Consider the following 20,224-nt stretch of genomic DNA (forward strand, 5'->3'; position numbering starts at 1 on the left):
CCGTGGAACTGCGAAACCACACTGGGATGTCGGGCCTACACAAAACTATTTTCAACAGATATATTTTTGTGTCACAACAGTCAGGAGACACTACTGTTTTTCTTTACGGAAAAAACTAACAAAACCTGAATAATAGAGATTTTTACCGTGGGATGGCAAAACCACATTTATTGTTTACTAGGGTATACCACACTTTTTTGAATAGAGATATTTGCGGCTGAACAGTGAGCGACACACTCAAACTGCTTTTTTTTTAGATACCAAAGGCCCAAAACTGGATAGTACAGCGATTTGACCCGTGGAACTGCGAAATCACACTGGGATGTCGGGCCTACACAAGACTATTTTCAACAGATATATTTTTGTGTCACAACAGTCAGGAGACACTACTGTTTTTCTTTACGGAAAAAACTACCAAGACCTGAATAATAGAGATTTTTACCGTGGGATGGCAAAACCACAGTTATTGTTTACTGGGGTATACCACAATTTTTTAAATAGAGATGTTTGCGGCTGAACAGTGAGCGACACACTCAAACTGCTTTTTTTTTAGATACCAAAGGCCCAAAACTGGATAGTACAGCGATTTGACCCGTGGAACTGTGAAACCACACTAAGATGTTGGGCCTACACAAGACTATTTTCAAGAGATATATTTTTGAGTCACAACAGTCAGGAGACACTACTGTTTTTCGTTATGGAAAAAACTACCAAAAGCTGAATAATAGAGATTTTTTACCGTGGGATGGCAAAACCACAGTTATTGTTTACTAGGGTATACCACACTTTTTTAAATAGAGATATTTGCGGCTGAACAGTGAGCGACACACTCAAACTGCTTTTTTTTAAGATACCAAAGGCCCAAAACTGGATAGTACAGCGATTTGACCCGTGGAAATGCGAAACCACACTGGGATGTCGGGCCTACACAAGACTATTTTCAACAGATATATTTTTGTGTCACAACAGTCAGGAGACACTACTGTTTTTCTTTACGGAAAAAACTACCAAAACCTGAATAATAGAGATTTTTACCGTGGGATGGCAAAACCACAGTTATTGTTTACTAGGGTATACCACACTTTTTTAAATATAGATATTTGCGGCTGAACAGTGAGCGACACACTCAAACTGCTTTTTTTTTAGATAGCAAAGGCCCAAAACTGGATAGTACAGCGATTTGACCCGTGGAACTGCGAAATCACAATGGGATGTCGGGCCTACACAAGACTATTTTCAACAGATATATTTTTGTGTCACAACAGTCAGGAGACACTACTGTTTTTCTTTACGGAAAAAACTACCAAGACCTGAATAATAGAGATTTTTACCGTGGGATGGCAAAACCACAGTTATTGTTTACTGGGGTATACCACAATTTTTTAAATAGAGATGTTTGCGGCTGAACAGTGAGCGACACACTCAAACTGCTTTTTTTTTAGATACCAAAGGCCCAAAACTGGATAGTACAGCGATTTGACCCGTGGAACTGCGAAACCACACTGGGATGTCGGGCCTACACAAGACTATTTTCAACAGATATATTTTTGTGTCACAACAGTCAGGAGACACTACTGTTTTTCTTTACGGAAAAAACTACCAAGACCTGAATAATAGAGATTTTTACCGTGGGATGGCAAAACCACAGTTATTGTTTACTGGGGTATACCACAATTTTTTAAATAGAGATGTTTGCGGCTGAACAGTGAGCGACACACTCAAACTGCTTTTTTTTTAGATACCAAAGGCCCAAAACTTGATAGTACAGCGATTTGACCCGTGGAACTGTGAAACCACACTGGGATGTTGGGCCTACACATTACTATTTTCAAGAGATATATTTTTGAGTCACAACAGTCAGGAGACACTACTGTTTTTCGTTATGGAAAAAAATACCAAAAGCTGAATAATAGAGATTTTTTACCGTGGGATGGCAAAACCACAGTTATTGTTTACTGGGGTATACCACACTTTTTTAAATAGAGATATTTGCGGCTGAACAGTGAGCGACACACTCAAACTGCTTTTTTTTTATATACCAAAGGCCCAAAACTGGATAGTACAGCGATTTGACCCGTGGAACTGCGAAACCACACTGGGATGTCGGGCCTACACAAGACTATTTTCAACAGATATATTTTTGTGTCACAACAGTCAGGAGACACTACTGTTTTTCTTTACAGAAAAAACTACCAAAAGCTGAATAATAGAGATTTTTTACCGTGGGATGGCAAAACCACAGTTATTGTTTACTGGGGTATACCACACTTGTTTAAACAGAGATATTTGTGGCTGAACAGTGAGCGACACACTCAAACTGCTTTTTTTTTAGATACCAAAGGCCCAAAACTGGATAGTACAGCGATTTGACCTGTGGAACTGCGAAACCACACTGGGGTGTCGGGCCTACACAAGGCTATTTTCAACAGATATATTTTTGTGTCACAACAGTCAGGAGACACTACTGTTTTTCTTTACAAAAAAAACTACGAAAAGCTGAATAATAGAGATTTTTTATCGTGGGATGGCAAAACCACAGTTATTGTTTACTGGGGTATACCACACTTTTTTAAATAGAGATATCTGCGGCTAAACAGTGAGCGACACACTCAAACTGCTTTTTTTTTAGATACCAAAGGCCCAAAACTGGATAGTACAGCGATTTGACCCGTGGAACTGCGAAACCACACTGGGATGTCGGGCCTACACAAGACTATTTTCAACAGATATATTTTTGTGTCACAACAGTCAGGAGACACTACTGTTTTTCTTTACGGAAAAAACTACCAAAAGCTGAATAATAGAGATTTTTTACTGTGGGAAGGCAAAACCACAGTTATTGTTTACTGGGGTATAACACACTTTTTTAAATAGAGATGTTTGCGGCTGAACAGTGAGTGACACACTCAAACTGCTTTTTTTTTAGATACCAAAGGCCCAAAACTGGATAGTACAGCGATTTGACCCGTGGAACTGCGAAACCACACTGGGATGTCGGGCCTACACAAGACTATTTTCAACAGATATATTTTTGTGTCACAGCAGTCAGGAGACACTACTGTTTTTCTTTACAGAAAAAACTACGAAAAGCTGAATAATAGAGATTTTTTATCGTGGGATGGCAAAACCACAGTTATTGTTTACTGGGGTATACCACACTTTTTTAAATAGAGATATCTGCGGCTAAACAGTGAGCGACACACTCAAACTGCTTTTTTTTTAGATACCAAAGGCCCAAAACTGGATAGTACAGCGATTTGACCCGTGGAACTGCGAAACCACACTGGGATGTCGGGCCTACACAAGACTATTTTCAACAGATATATTTTTGTGTCACAACAGTCAGGAGACACTACTGTTTTTCTTTACGGAAAAAACTACCAAAAGCTGAATAATAGAGATTTTTTACTGTGGGAAGGCAAAACCACAGTTATTGTTTACTGGGGTATACCACACTTTTTTAAATAGAGATGTTTGCGGCTGAACAGTGAGCAACACACTCAAACTGCTTTTTTTTTAGATACCAAAGGCCCAAAACTGGATAGTACAGCGATTTGACCCGTGGAACTGCGAAACCACACTGGGATGTCGGGCCTACACAAGACTATTTTCAACAGATATATTTTTGTGTCACAACAGTCAGGAGACACTACTGTTTTTCTTTATGGAAAAAACTACCAAAACCTGAATAATAGAGATTTTTACCGTGGGATGGCAAAACCACAGTTATTGTTTACTAGGGTATACCACACTTTTTTAAATATAGATATTTGCGGCTGAACAGTGAGCGACACACTCAAACTGCTTTTTTTTAGATACCAAAGGCCCAAAACTGGATAGTACAGCGATTTGACTCGTGGAACTGTGAAACCACACTGGGATGTTGGGCCTACACAAGACTATTTTCAAGAGATATATTTTTGAGTCACAACAGTCAGGAGACACTACTGTTTTTCGTTATGGAAAAAACTACCAAAAGCTGAATAATAGAGATTTTTTACCGTGGGATGGCAAAACCACAGTTATTGTTTACTGGGGTATACCACACTTTTTTAAATAGAGATATTTGCGGCTGAACAGTGAGCGACACACTCAAACTGCTTTTTTTTTATATACCAAAGGCCCAAAACTGGATAGTACAGCGATTTGACCCGTGGAACTGCGAAACCACACTGGGATGTCGGGCCTACACAAGACTATTTTCAACAGATATATTTTTGTGTCACAACAGTCAGGAGACACTAGTGTTTTTCTTTACAGAAAAAACTACCAAAAGCTGAATAATAGAGATTTTTTACCGTGGGATGGCAAAACCACAGTTATTGTTTACTGGGGTATACCACACTTGTTTAAATAGAGATATTTGCGGCTGAACAGTGAGCGACACACTCAAACTGCTTTTTTTTTAGATACCAAAGGCCCAAAACTGGATAGTACAGCGATTTGACCTGTGGAACTGCGAAACCACACTGGGGTGTCGGGCCTACACAAGGCTATTTTCAACAGATATATTTTTGTGTCACAACAGTCAGGAGACACTACTGTTTTTCTTTACAGAAAAAACTACGAAAAGCTGAATAATAGAGATTTTTTATCGTGGGATGGCAAAACCACAGTTATTGTTTACTGGGGTATACCACACTTTTTTAAATAGAGATATCTGCGGCTAAACAGTGAGCGACACACTCAAACTGCTTTTTTTTTAGATACCAAAGGCCCAAAACTGGATAGTACAGCGATTTGACCCGTGGAACTGCGAAACCACACTGGGATGTCGGGCCTACACAAGACTATTTTCAACAGATATATTTTTGTGTCACAACAGTCAGGAGACACTACTGTTTTTCTTTACGGAAAAAACTACCAAAAGCTGAATAATAGAGATTTTTTACTGTGGGAAGGCAAAACCACAGTTATTGTTTACTGGGGTATACCACACTTTTTTAAATAGAGATGTTTGCGGCTGAACAGTGAGTGACACACTCAAACTGCTTTTTTTTTAGATACCAAAGGCCCCAAACTGGATAGTACAGCGATTTGACCCGTGGAACTGCGAAACCACACTGGGATGTCGGGCCTACACAAGACTATTTTCAACAGATATATTTTTGTGTCACAACAGTCAGGAGACACTACTGTTTTTCTTTACAGAAAAAACTACGAAAAGCTGAATAATAGAGATTTTTTATCGTGGGATGGCAAAACCACAGTTATTGTTTACTGGGGTATACCACACTTTTTTAAATAGAGATATCTGCGGCTAAACAGTGAGCGACACACTCAAACTGCTTTTTTTTTAGATACCAAAGGCCCAAAACTGGATAGTACAGCGATTTGACCCGTGGAAATGCGAAACCACACTGGGATGTCGGGCCTACACAAGACTATTTTCAACAGATATATTTTTGTGTCACAACAGTCAGGAGACACTACTGTTTTTCTTTACGGAAAAAACTACCAAAAGCTGAATAATAGAGATTTTTTACTGTCGGAAGGCAAAACCACAGTTATTGTTTACTGGGGTATACCACACTTTTTTAAATAGAGATGTTTGCGGCTGAACAGTGAGCAACACACTCAAACTGCTTTTTTTTTAGATAGCAAAGGCCCAAAACTGGATAGTACAGCGATTTGACCCGTGGAACTGCGAAACCACACTGGGATGTCGGGCCTACACAAGACTATTTTCAACAGATATATTTTTGTGTCACAATAATCAGGAGACACTACTATTTTTCTTTACGGAAAAAACTACCAAGACCTGAATAATAGAGATTTTTACCGTGGGATGGCAAAACCACAGTTATTGTTTACTGGGGTATACCACAATTTTTTAAATAGAGATGTTTGCGGCTGAACAGTGAGCGACACACTCAAACTGCTTTTTTTTTAGATACCAAAGGCCCAAAACTGGATAGTACAGCGATTTGACCCATGGAACTGCGAAACCACACTGGGATGTCGGGCCTACACAACACTATTTTCAACAGATATATTTTTGTGTCACAACAGTCAGGAGACACTACTGTTTTTCGTTATGGAAAAAACTACCAAAAGCTGAATAATAGAGATTTTTTACCGTGGGATGGCAAAACCACAGTTATTGTTTACTGGGGTATACCACACTTTTTTAAATAGAGATATTTGCGGCTGAACAGTGAGCGACACACTCAAACTGCTTTTTTTTTATATACCAAAGGCCCAAAACTGGATAGTACAGCGATTTGACCCGTGGAACTGCGAAACCACACTGGGATGTCGGGCCTACACAAGACTATTTTCAACAGATATAGTTTTGTGTCACAACAGTCAGGAGACACTACTGTTTTTCTTTACAGAAAAAACTACCAAAAGCTGAATAATAGAGATTTTTTACCGTGGGATGGCAAAACCACAGTTATTGTTTACTGGGGTATACCACACTTTTTTAAATAGAGATATTTGCGGCTGAACGGTGAGCGACACACTCAAACTGCTTTTTTTTTAGATACCAAAGGCCCAAAACTGGATAGTACAGCGACTTGACCCGTGGAACTGTGAAACCACACTGGGATGTCGGGCCTACACAAGACTATTTTCAACAGATATATTTTTGTGTCACAACAGTCAGGAGACACTACTGTTTTTCTATACGGAAAAAACTACCAAAGGCTGAATAATAGAGATTTTTTACTGTGGGAAGGCAAAACCACAGTTATTGTTTACTGGGGTATACCACACTTTTTTAAATAGAGATTTGCGGCTGAACAGTGAGCGACACACTCAAGCTGCTTTTTTTTTTAGATACCAAAGGCCCAAAACTGGATAGTACAGCGATTTGACCCGTGGAACTGCGAAACCACACTGGGATGTCGGGCCTACACAAAACTATTTTCAACAGATATATTTTTGTGTCACAACAGTCAGGAGACACTACTGTTTTTCTTTACGGAAAAAACTAACAAAACCTGAATAATAGAGATTTTTACCGTGGGATGGCAAAACCACAGTTATTGTTTACTAGGGTATACCACACTTTTTTGAATAGAGATATTTGCGGCTGAACAGTGAGCGACACACTCAAACTGCTTTTTTTTTAGATACCAAAGGCCCAAAACTGGATAGTACAGCGATTTGACCCGTGGAACTACGAAATCACACTGGGATGTCGGGCCTACACAAGACTATTTTCAACAGATATATTTTTGTGTCACAACAGTCAGGAGACACTACTGTTTTTCTTTACGGAAAAAACTACCAAGACCTGAATAATAGAGATTTTTACCGTGGGATGGCAAAACCACAGTTATTGTTTACTGGGGTATACCACAATTTTTTAAATAGAGATGTTTGCGGCTGAACAGTGAGCGACACACTCAAACTGCTTTTTTTTTAGATACCAAAGGCCCAAAACTGGATAGTACAGCGATTTGACCCGTGGAACTGTGAAACCACACTGGGATGTTGGGCCTACACAAGACTATTTTCAAGAGATATATTTTTGAGTCACAACAGTCAGGAGACACTACTGTTTTTCGTTATGGAAAAAACTACCAAAAGCTGAATAATAGAGATTTTTTACCGTGGGATGGCAAAACCACAGTTATTGTTTACTGGGGTATACCACACTTTTTTAAATAGAGATATTTGCGGCTGAACAGTGAGCGACACACTCAAACTGCTTTTTTTTAAGATACCAAAGGCCCAAAACTGGATAGTACAGCGATTTGACCCGTGGAACTGCGAAACCACACTGGGATGTCGGGCCTACACAAGACTATTTTCAACAGATATATTTTTGTGTCACAACAGTCAGGAGACACTACTGTTTTTCTTTACAGAAAAAACTACCAAAAGCTGAATAATAGAGATTTTTTACCGTGGGATGGCAAAACCACAGTTATTGTTTACTGGGGTATACCACACTTGTTTAAATAGAGATATTTGCGGCTGAACAGTGAGCGACACACTAAAACTGCTTTTTTTTTAGATACCAAAGGCCCAAAACTGGATAGTACAGCGATTTGACCTGTGGAACTGCGAAACCACACTGGGGTGTCGGGCCTACACAAGGCTATTTTCAACAGATATATTTTTGTGTCACAACAGTCAGGAGACACTACTGTTTTTCTTTACAGAAAAAACTACGAAAAGCTGAATAATAGAGATTTTTTATTGTGGGATGGCAAAACCACAGTTATTGTTTACTGGGGTATACCACACTTTTTTAAATAGAGATATCTGCGGCTAAACAGTGAGCGACACACTCAAACTGCTTTTTTTTTAGATACCAAAGGCCCAAAACTGGATAGTACAGCAATTTGACCCGTGGAACTGCGAAACCACACTGGGATGTCGGGCCTACACAAGACTATTTTCAACAGATATATTTTTGTGTCACAACAGTCAGGAGACATTACTGTTTTTCTTTACGGAAAAAACTACCAAAAGCTGAATAATAGAGATTTTTTACTGTGTGAAGGCAAAACCACAGTTATTGTTTACTGGGGTATACCACACTTTTTTAAATAGAGATGTTTGCGGCTGAACAGTGAGTGACACACTCAAACTGCTTTTTTTTTAGATACCAAAGGCCCAAAACTGGATAGTACAGCGATTTGACCCGTGGAACTGCGAAACCACACTGGGATGTCGGGCCTACACAAGACTATTTTCAACAGATATATTTTTGTGTCACAACAGTCAGGAGACACTACTGTTTTTCTTTACGGAAAAAACTACCAAAACCTGAATAATAGAGATTTTTACCGTGGGATGGCAAAACCACAGTTATTGTTTACTAGGGTATACCACACTTTTTTAAATAGAGATATTTGCGGCTGAACAGTGAGCGACACACTCAAACTGCTTTTTTTTTAGATACCAAAGGCCCAAAACTGGATAGTACAGCGATTTGACCCATGGAACTGCGAAATCACACTGGGATGTCGGGCCTACACAAGACTATTTTCAACAGATATATTTTTGAGTCACAACAGTCAGGAGACACTACTGTTTTTCTTTACGGAAAAAACTACCAAGACCTGAATAATAGAGATTTTTACCGTGGGATGGCAAAACCACAGTTATTGTTTACTGGGGTATACCACAATTTTTTAAATAGAGATGTTTGCGGCTGAACAGTGAGCGACACACTCAAACTGCTTTTTTTTTAGATACCAAAGGCCCAAAACTGGATAGTACAGCGATTTGACCCATGGAACTGCAAAACCACACTGGGATGTCGGGCCTACACAACACTATTTTCAACAGATATATTTTTGTGTCACAACAGTCAGGAGACACTACTGTTTTTCGTTATGGAAAAAACTACCAAAAGCTGAATAATAGAGATTTTTTACCGTGGGATGGCAAAACCACAGTTATTGTTTACTGGGGTATACCACACTTTTTTAAATAGAGATATTTGCGGCTGAACAGTGAGCGACACACTCAAACTGCTTTTTTTTTATATACCAAAGGCCCAAAACTGGATAGTACAGCGATTTGACCTGTGGAACTGCGAAACCACACTGGGATGTCGGGCCTACACAAGACTATTTTCAACAGATATAGTTTTGTGTCACAACAGTCAGGAGAGACTACTGTTTTTCTTTACAGAAAAAACTACCAAAAGCTGAATAATAGAGATTTTTTACCGTGGGATGGCAAAACCACAGTTATTGTTTACTGGGGTATACCACACTTTTTTAAATAGAGATATTTGCGGCTGAACAGTGAGCGACACACTCAAACTGTTTTTTTTTAGATACCAAAGGCCCAAAACTGGATAGTACAGCGACTTGACCCGTGGAACTGCGAAACCACACTGGGATGTCGGGCCTACACAAGACTATTTACAACAGATATATTTTTGTGTCACAACAGTCAGGAGACACTACTGTTTTTCTTTACAGAAAAAACTACCAAAAGCTGAATAATAGAGATTTTTTACCGTGGGATGGCAAAACCACAGTTATTGTTTACTGGGGTATACCACACTTGTTTAAATAGAGATATTTGCGGCTGAACAGTGAGCGACACACTAAAACTGCTTTTTTTTTAGATACCAAAGGCCCAAAACTGGATAGTACAGCGATTTGACCTGTGGAACTGCGAAACCACACTGGGGTGTCGGGCCTACACAAGGCTATTTTCAACAGATATATTTTTGTGTCACAACAGTCAGGAGACACTACTGTTTTTCTTTACAGAAAAAACTACGAAAAGCTGAATAATAGAGATTTTTTATCGTGGGATGGCAAAACCACAGTTATTGTTTACTGGGGTATACCACACTTTTTTAAATAGAGATATCTGCGGCTAAACAGTGAGCGACACACTCAAACTGCTTTTTTTTTAGATACCAAAGGCCCAAAACTGGATAGTACAGCGATTTGACCCGTGGAACTGCGAAACCACACTGGGATGTCGGGCCTACACAAGACTATTTTCAACAGATATATTTTTGTGTCACAACAGTCAGGAGACACTACTGTTTTTCTTTACGGAAAAAACTACCAAAAGCTGAATAATAGAGATTTTTTACTGTGGGAAGGCAAAACCACAGTTATTGTTTACTGGGGTATACCACACTTTTTTAAATAGAGATGTTTGCGGCTGAACAGTGAGTGACACACTCAAACTGCTTTTTTTTTAGATTCCAAAGGCCCAAAACTGGATAGTACAGCGATTTGACCCGTGGAACTGCGAAACCACACTGGGATGTCGGGCCTACACAAGACTATTTTCAACAGATATATTTTTGTGTCACAACAGTCAGGAGACACTACTGTTTTTCTTTACCGAAAAAACTACCAAAACCTGAATAATAGAGATTTTTACCGTGGGATGGCAAAACCACAGTTATTGTTTACTAGGGTATACCACACTTTTTTAAATAGAGATATTTGCGGCTGAACAGTGAGCGACACACTCAAACTGCTTTTTTTTTAGATACCAAAGGCCCAAAACTGGATAGTACAGCGATTTGACCCGTGGAACTGCGAAATCACACTGGGATGTCGGGCCTACACAAGACTATTTTCAACAGATATATTTTTGTGTCACAACAGTCAGGAGACACTACTGTTTTTCTTTACGGAAAAAACTACCAAGACCTGAATAATAGAGATTTTTACCGTGGGATGGCAAAACCACAGTTATTGTTTACTGGGGTATACCACAATTTTTTAAATAGAGATGTTTGCGGCTGAACAGTGAGCGACACACTCAAACTGCTTTTTTTCTAGATACCAAAGGCCCAAAACTGGATAGTACAGCGATTTGACCCATGGAACTGCGAAACCACACTGGGATGTCGGGCCTACACAACACTATTTTCAACAGATATATTTTTGTGTCACAACAGTCACGAGACACTACTGTTTTTCGTTATGGAAAAAACTACCAAAAGCTGAATAATAGAGATTTTTTACCGTGGGATGGCAAAACCACAGTTATTGTTTACTGGGGTATACCACACTTTTTTAAATAGAGATATTTGCGGCTGAACAGTGAGCGACACACTCAAACTGCTTTTTTTTTATATACCAAAGGCCCAAAACTGGATAGTACAGCGATTTGACCCGTGGAACTGCGAAACCACACTGGGATGTCGGGCCTACACAAGACTATTTTCAACAGATATAGTTTTGTGTCACAACACTCAGGAGACACTACTGTTTTTCTTTACAGAAAAAACTACCAAAAGCTGAATAATAGAGATTTTTTACCGTGGGATGGCAAAACCACAGTTATTGTTTACTGGGGTATACCACACTTTTTTAAATAGAGATATTTGCGGCTGAACAGTGAGCGACACACTCAAACTGTTTTTTTTTAGATACCAAAGGCCCAAAACTGGATAGTACAGCGACTTGACCCGTGGAACTGCGAAACCACACTGGGATGTCGGGCCTACACAAGACTATTTTCAACAGATATATTTTTGTGTCACAACAGTCAGGAGACACTACTGTTTTTCTTTACGGAAAAAACTACTAAAAGCTGAATAATAGAGATTTTTTACCGTGGGATGGCAAAACCACAGTTATTGTTTACTGGGGTATACCACACTTTTTTAAATAGAGATGTTTGCGGCTGAACAGTGAGTGACACACTCAAACTGCTTTTTTTTTAGATTCCAAAGGCCCAAAACTGGATAGTACAGCGATTTGACCCGTGGAACTGCGAAACCACACTGGGATGTCGGGCCTACACAAGACTATTTTCAACAGATATATTTTTGTGTCACAACAGTCAGGAGACACTACTGTTTTTCTTTACGGAAAAAACTACCAAAACCTGAATAATAGAGATTTTTACCGTGGGATGGCAAAACCACAGTTATTGTTTACTAGGGTATACCACACTTTTTTAAATAGAGATATTTGCGGCTGAACAGTGAGCGACACACTCAAACTGCTTTTTTTTTAGATACCAAAGGCCCAAAACTGGATAGTACAGCGATTTGACCCGTGGAACTGCGAAATCACACTGGGATGTCGGGCCTACACAAGACTATTTTCAACAGATATATTTTTGTGTCACAACAGTCAGGAGACACTACTGTTTTTCTTTACGGAAAAAACTACCAAGACCTGAATAATAGAGATTTTTACCGTGGGATGGCAAAACCACAGTTATTGTTTACTGGGGTATACCACAATTTTTTAAATAGAGATGTTTGCGGCTGAACAGTGAGCGACACACTCAAACTGCTTTTTTTTTAGATACCAAAGGCCCAAAACTGGATAGTACAGCGATTTGACCCATGGAACTTCGAAACCACACTGGGATGTCGGGCCTACACAACACTATTTTCAACAGATATATTTTTGTGTCACAACAGTCAGGAGACACTACTGTTTTTCGTTATGGAAAAAACTACCAAAAGCTGAATAATAGAGATTTTTTACCGTGGGATGGCAAAACCACAGTTATTGTTTACTGGGGTATACCACACTTTTTTAAATAGAGATATTTGCGGCTGAACAGTGAGCGACACACTCAAACTGCTTTTTTTTTATATACCAAAGGCCCAAAACTGGATAGTACAGCGATTTGACCCGTGGAACTGCGAAACCACACTGGGATGTCGGGCCTACACAAGACTATTTTCAACAGATATAGTTTTGTGTCACAACAGTCAGGAGACACTACTGTTTTTCTTTACAGAAAAAACTACCAAAAGCTGAAAAATAGAGATTTTTTACCGTATGATGGCAAAACCACAGTTATTGTTTACTGGGGTATACCACACTTTTTTAAATAGAGATATTTGCGGCTGAACAGTGAGCGACACACTCAAACTGTTTTTTTTTAGATACCAAAGGCCCAAAACTGGATAGTACAGCGACTTGACCCGTGGAACTGCGAAACCACACTGGGATGTCGGGCCTACACAAGACTATTTTCAACAGATATATTTTTGTGTCACAACAGTCAGGAGACACTACTGTTTTTCTTTACGGAAAAAACTACTAAAAGCTGAATAATAGAGATTTTTTACTGTGGGATGGCAAAACCACAGTTATTGTTTACTGGGGTATACCACACTTTTTTAAATAGAGATATTTGCGGCTGAACAGTAAGCGACACACTCAACTGCTTTTTTTTTAGATACCATAGGCCCAAAACTGGATAGTACAGCGATTTGACCCGTGGAACTGCGAAACCACACTGGGATGTCGGGCCTACACAAGACTATTTTCAACAGATATAGTTTTGTGTCACAACAGTCAGGAGACACTACTGTTTTTCTTTACAGAAAAAACTACCAAAAGCTGAATAATAGAGATTTTTTACCGTGGGATGGCAAAACCACAGTTATTGTTTACTGGGGTATACCACACTTTTTTAAATAGAGATATTTGCGGCTGAACAGTGAGCGACACACTCAAACTGCTTTTTTTTTAGATACCAAAGGCCCAAAACTGGATAGTACAGCGACTTGACCCGTGGAACTGCGAAACCACACTGGGATGTCGGGCCTACACAAGACTATTTTCAACAGATATATTTTTGTGTCACAACAGTCAGGAGACACTACTGTTTTTCTTTACGGAAAAAACTACCAAAAGCTGAATAATAGAGATTTTTTACCGTGGGATGGCAAAACCACAGTTACTGTTTACTGGGGTATGCCACACTTTTTTAAATAGAGATATTTGCGGCTGAACAGTAAGCGACACACTCAACTGTTTTTTTTTAGATACCATAGGCCCAAAACTGGATAGTACAGCGATTTGACCCGTGGAACTGCGAAACCACACTGGGATGTCGGGCCTACACAAGACTATTTTCAACAGATATATTTTTGTGTCACAACAGTCAGGAGACACTACTGTTTTTCTTTATGGAAAAAACTACCAAAAGCTTAATAATAGAGATTTTTTACCGTGGGGTGGCAAAACCACAGTTATTGTTTACTGGGGTATACCACACTTTTTTAAATAGAGATATTTGCGGCTGAACAGTGAGCGACACACTCAAACTGCTTTTTTTTTAGATACCAAAGGCCCAAAACTGGATAGTACAGCGATTTGACCCGTGGAACTGCGAAACCACACTGGGATGTCGGGCCTACACAAGACTATTTTCAACAGATATATTTTTGTGTCACAACAGTCAGGAGACACTACTGTTTTTCTTTACGGAAAAAACTACCAAAAGCTGAATAATAGAGATTTTTTACCGTGGGATGGCAAAACCACAGTTAATGTTTACTGGGGTATACCACACTTTTTTAAATAGAGATATTTGCGGCTGAACAGTGAGCGACACACTCAAACTGCTTTTTTTTTATATACCAAAGGCCCAAAACTGGATAGTACAGCGATTTGACCCATGGAACTTCGAAACCACACTGGGATGTCGGGCCTACACAACACTATTTTCAACAGATATATTTTTGTGTCACAACAGTCAGGAGACACTACTGTTTTTCGTTATGGAAAAAACTACCAAAAGCTGAATAATAGAGATTTTTTACCGTGGGATGGCAAAACCACAGTTATTGTTTACTGGGGTATACCACACTTTTTTAAATAGAGATATTTGCGGCTGAACAGTGAGCGACACACTCAAACTGCTTTTTTTTTATATACCAAAGGCCCAAAACTGGATAGTACAGCGATTTGACCCGTGGAACTGCGAAACCACACTGGGATGTCGGGCCTACACAAGACTATTTTCAACAGATATAGTTTTGTGTCACAACAGTCAGGAGACACTACTGTTTTTCTTTACAGAAAAAACTACCAAAAGCTGAAAAATAGAGATTTTTTACCGTATGATGGCAAAACCACAGTTATTGTTTACTGGGGTATACCACACTTTTTTAAATAGAGATATTTGCGGCTGAACAGTGAGCGACACACTCAAACTGTTTTTTTTTAGATACCAAAGGCCCAAAACTGGATAGTACAGCGACTTGACCCGTGGAACTGCGAAACCACACTGGGATGTCGGGCCTACACAAGACTATTTTCAACAGATATATTTTTGTGTCACAACAGTCAGGAGACACTACTGTTTTTCTTTACGGAAAAAACTACTAAAAGCTGAATAATAGAGATTTTTTACTGTGGGATGGCAAAACCACAGTTATTGTTTACTGGGGTATACCACACTTTTTTAAATAGAGATATTTGCGGCTGAACAGTAAGCGACACACTCAACTGCTTTTTTTTTAGATACCATAGGCCCAAAACTGGATAGTACAGCGATTTGACCCGTGGAACTGCGAAACCACACTGGGATGTCGGGCCTACACAAGACTATTTTCAACAGATATAGTTTTGTGTCACAACAGTCAGGAGACACTACTGTTTTTCTTTACAGAAAAAACTACCAAAAGCTGAATAATAGAGATTTTTTACCGTGGGATGGCAAAACCACAGTTATTGTTTACTGGGGTATACCACACTTTTTTAAATAGAGATATTTGCGGCTGAACAGTGAGCGACACACTCAAACTGCTTTTTTTTTAGATACCAAAGGCCCAAAACTGGATAGTACAGCGACTTGACCCGTGGAACTGCGAAACCACACTGGGATGTCGGGCCTACACAAGACTATTTTCAACAGATATATTTTTGTGTCACAACAGTCAGGAGACACTACTGTTTTTCTTTACGGAAAAAACTACCAAAAGCTGAATAATAGAGATTTTTTACCGTGGGATGGCAAAACCACAGTTACTGTTTACTGGGGTATGCCACACTTTTTTAAATAGAGATATTTGCGGCTGAACAGTAAGCGACACACTCAACTGTTTTTTTTTAGATACCATAGGCCCAAAACTGGATAGTACAGCGATTTGACCCGTGGAACTGCGAAACCACACTGGGATGTCGGGCCTACACAAGACTATTTTCAACAGATATATTTTTGTGTCACAACAGTCAGGAGACACTACTGTTTTTCTTTATGGAAAAAACTACCAAAAGCTTAATAATAGAGATTTTTTACCGTGGGGTGGCAAAACCACAGTTATTGTTTACTGGGGTATACCACACTTTTTTAAATAGAGATATTTGCGGCTGAACAGTGAGCGACACACTCAAACTGCTTTTTTTTTAGATACCAAAGGCCCAAAACTGGATAGTACAGCGATTTGACCCGTGGAACTGCGAAACCACACTGGGATGTCGGGCCTACACAAGACTATTTTCAACAGATATATTTTTGTGTCACAACAGTCAGGAGACACTACTGTTTTTCTTTACGGAAAAAACTACCAAAAGCTGAATAATAGAGATTTTTTACCGTGGGATGGCAAAACCACAGTTAATGTTTACTGGGGTATACCACACTTTTTTAAATAGAGATATTTGCGGCTGAACAGTGAGCGACACACTCAAACTGCTTTTTTTTTATATACCAAAGGCCCAAAACTGGATAGTACAGCGATTTGACCCGTGGAACTGCGAAACCACACTGGGATGTCGGGCCTACACAAGACTATTTTCAACAGATATATTTTTGTGTCACAACAGTCAGGAGACACTACTGTTTTTCTTTACGGAAAAAACTACCAAAAGCTGAATAATAGAGATTTTTTACCGTGGGATGGCAAAACCACAGTTATTGTTTACAAGGGTATACCACACTTTTTTAAATAGAGATATTTGCGGCTGAACAGTAAGCGACACACTCAACTGTTTTTTTTTAGATACCATAGGCCCAAAACTGGATAGTACAGCGATTTGACCCGTGGAACTGCGAAACCACACTGGGATGTCGGGCCTATACAAGACTATTTTCAACAGATATATTTTTGTGTCACAACAGTCAGGAGACACTACTGTTTTTCTTTATGGAAAAAACTACCAAAAGCTGAATAATAGAGATTTTTTACCGTGGGATGGCAAAACCACAGTTATTGTTTACTGGGGTATACCACACTTTTTTAAATAGAGATATTTGCGGCTGAACAGTGAGCGACACACTCAAACTGCTTTTTTTTTAGATACCAAAGGCCCAAAACTGGATAGTACAGCGATTTGACCCGTGGAACTGCGAAACCACACTGGGATGTCGGGCCTACACAAGAATATTTTCAACAGATATATTTTTGTGTCACAACAGTCAGGAGACACTACTGTTTTTCTTTACAGAAAAAACTACGAAAAGCTGAATAATAGAGATTTTTTATCGTGGGATGGCAAAACCACAGTTATTGTTTACTGGGGTATACCACACTTTTTTAAGTAGAGATATTTGCGGCTGAACAGTGAGCGACACACTCAAACTGCTTTTTTTTTAGATACCAAAGGCCCAAAACTGGATAGTACAGCGATTTGACCCGTGGAACTGCGAAACCACACTGGGATGTCGGGCCTACACAAGAATATTTTCAACAGATATATTTTTGTGTCACAACAGTCAGAAGACACTACTGTTTTTCTTTACAGAAAAAACTACGAAAAGCTGAATAATAGAGATTTTTTATCGTGGGATGGCAAAACCACAGTTATTGTTTACTGGGGTATACCACACTTTTTTAAATAGAGATATCTGCGGCTAAACAGTGAGCGACACACTCAAACTGCTTTTTTTTTAGATACCAAAGGCCCAAAACTGGATAGTACAGCGATTTGACCTGTGGAACTGCGAAACCACACTGGGATGTCGGGCCTACACAAGACTATTTTCAACAGATATATTTTTGTGTCACAACAGTCAGGAGACACTACTGTTTTTCTTTACAGAAAAAACTACCAAAAGCTGAATAATAGAGATTTTTTACCGTGGGATGGCAAAACCACAGTTATTGTTTACTGGGGTATACCACACTTTTTTAAATAGAGATATTTGCGGCTGAACAGTGAGCGACACACTCAAACTGTTTTTTTTTAGATACCAAAGGCCCAAAACTGGATAGTACAGCGACTTGACCCGTGGAACTGCGAAACCACACTGGGATGTCGGGCCTACACAAGACTATTTTCAACAGATATATTTTTGTGTCACAACAGTCAGGAGACACTACTGTTTTTCTTTACGGAAAAAACTACTAAAAGCTGAATAATAGAGATTTTTTACCGTGGGATGGCAAAACCACAGTTATTGTTTACTGGGGTATACCACACTTTTTTAAATAGAGATGTTTGCGGCTGAACAGTGAGTGACACACTCAAACTGCTTTTTTTTTAGATTCCAAAGGCCCAAAACTGGATAGTACAGCGATTTGACCCGTGGAACTGCGAAACCACACTGGGATGTCGGGCCTACACAAGACTATTTTCAACAGATATATTTTTGTGTCACAACAGTCAGGAGACACTACTGTTTTTCTTTACGGAAAAAACTACCAAAACCTGAATAATAGAGATTTTTACCGTGGGATGGCAAAACCACAGTTATTGTTTACTAGGGTATACCACACTTTTTTAAATAGAGATATTTGCGGCTGAACAGTGAGCGACACACTCAAACTGCTTTTTTTTTAGATACCAAAGGCCCAAAACTGGATAGTACAGCGATTTGACCCGTGGAACTGCGAAATCACACTGGGATGTCGGGCCTACACAAGACTATTTTCAACAGATATATTTTTGTGTCACAACAGTCAGGAGACACTACTGTTTTTCTTTACGGAAAAAACTACCAAGACCTGAATAATAGAGATTTTTACCGTGGGATGGCAAAACCACAGTTATTGTTTACTGGGGTATACCACAATTTTTTAAATAGAGATGTTTGCGGCTGAACAGTGAGCGACACACTCAAACTGCTTTTTTTTCAGATACCAAAGGCCCAAAACTGGATAGTACAGCGATTTGACCCATGGAACTTCGAAACCACACTGGGATGTCGGGCCTACACAACACTATTTTCAACAGATATATTTTTGCGTCACAACAGTCAGGAGACACTACTGTTTTTCGTTATGGAAAAAACTACCAAAAGCTGAATAATAGAGATTTTTTACCGTGGGATGGCAAAACCACAGTTATTGTTTACTGGGGTATACCACACTTTTTTAAATAGAGATATTTGCGGCTGAACAGTGAGCGACACACTCAAACTGCTTTTTTTTTAGATACCAAAGGCCCAAAACTGGATAGTACAGCGATTTGACCCGTGGAACTGCGAAACCACACTGGGATGTCGGGCCTACACAAGACTATTTTCAACAGATATAGTTTTGTGTCACAACAGTCAGGAGACACTACTGTTTTTCTTTACAGAAAAAACTACCAAAAGCTGAAAAATAGAGATTTTTTACCGTGGGATGGCAAAACCACAGTTATTGTTTACTGGGGTATACCACACTTTTTTAAATAGAGATATTTGCGGCTGAACAGTGAGCGACACACTCAAACTGTTTTTTTTTAGATACCAAAGGCCCAAAACTGGATAGTACAGCGACTTGACCCGTGGAACTGCGAAACCACACTGGGATGTCGGGCCTACACAAGACTATTTTCAACAGATATATTTTTGTGTCACAACAGTCAGGAGACACTACTGTTTTTCTTTACGGAAAAAACTACTAAAAGCTGAATAATAGAGATTTTTTACCGTGGGATGGCAAAACCACAGTTATTGTTTACTGGGGTATACCACACTTTTTTAAATAGAGATATTTGCGGCTGAACAGTAAGCGACACACTCAACTGCTTTTTTTTTAGATACCATAGGCCCAAAACTGGATAGTACAGCGATTTGACCCGTGGAACTGCGAAACCACACTGGGATGTCGGGCCTACACAAGACTATTTTCAACAGATAT

Source organism: Phyllobates terribilis, unplaced genomic scaffold, assembly GCF_046119375.1.
Source record: "Phyllobates terribilis strain yellow unplaced genomic scaffold, ASM4611937v1 Scaffold_1__5_contigs__length_1240528914, whole genome shotgun sequence".
Classification (NCBI taxonomy): Eukaryota; Metazoa; Chordata; class Amphibia; order Anura; family Dendrobatidae; genus Phyllobates; species Phyllobates terribilis.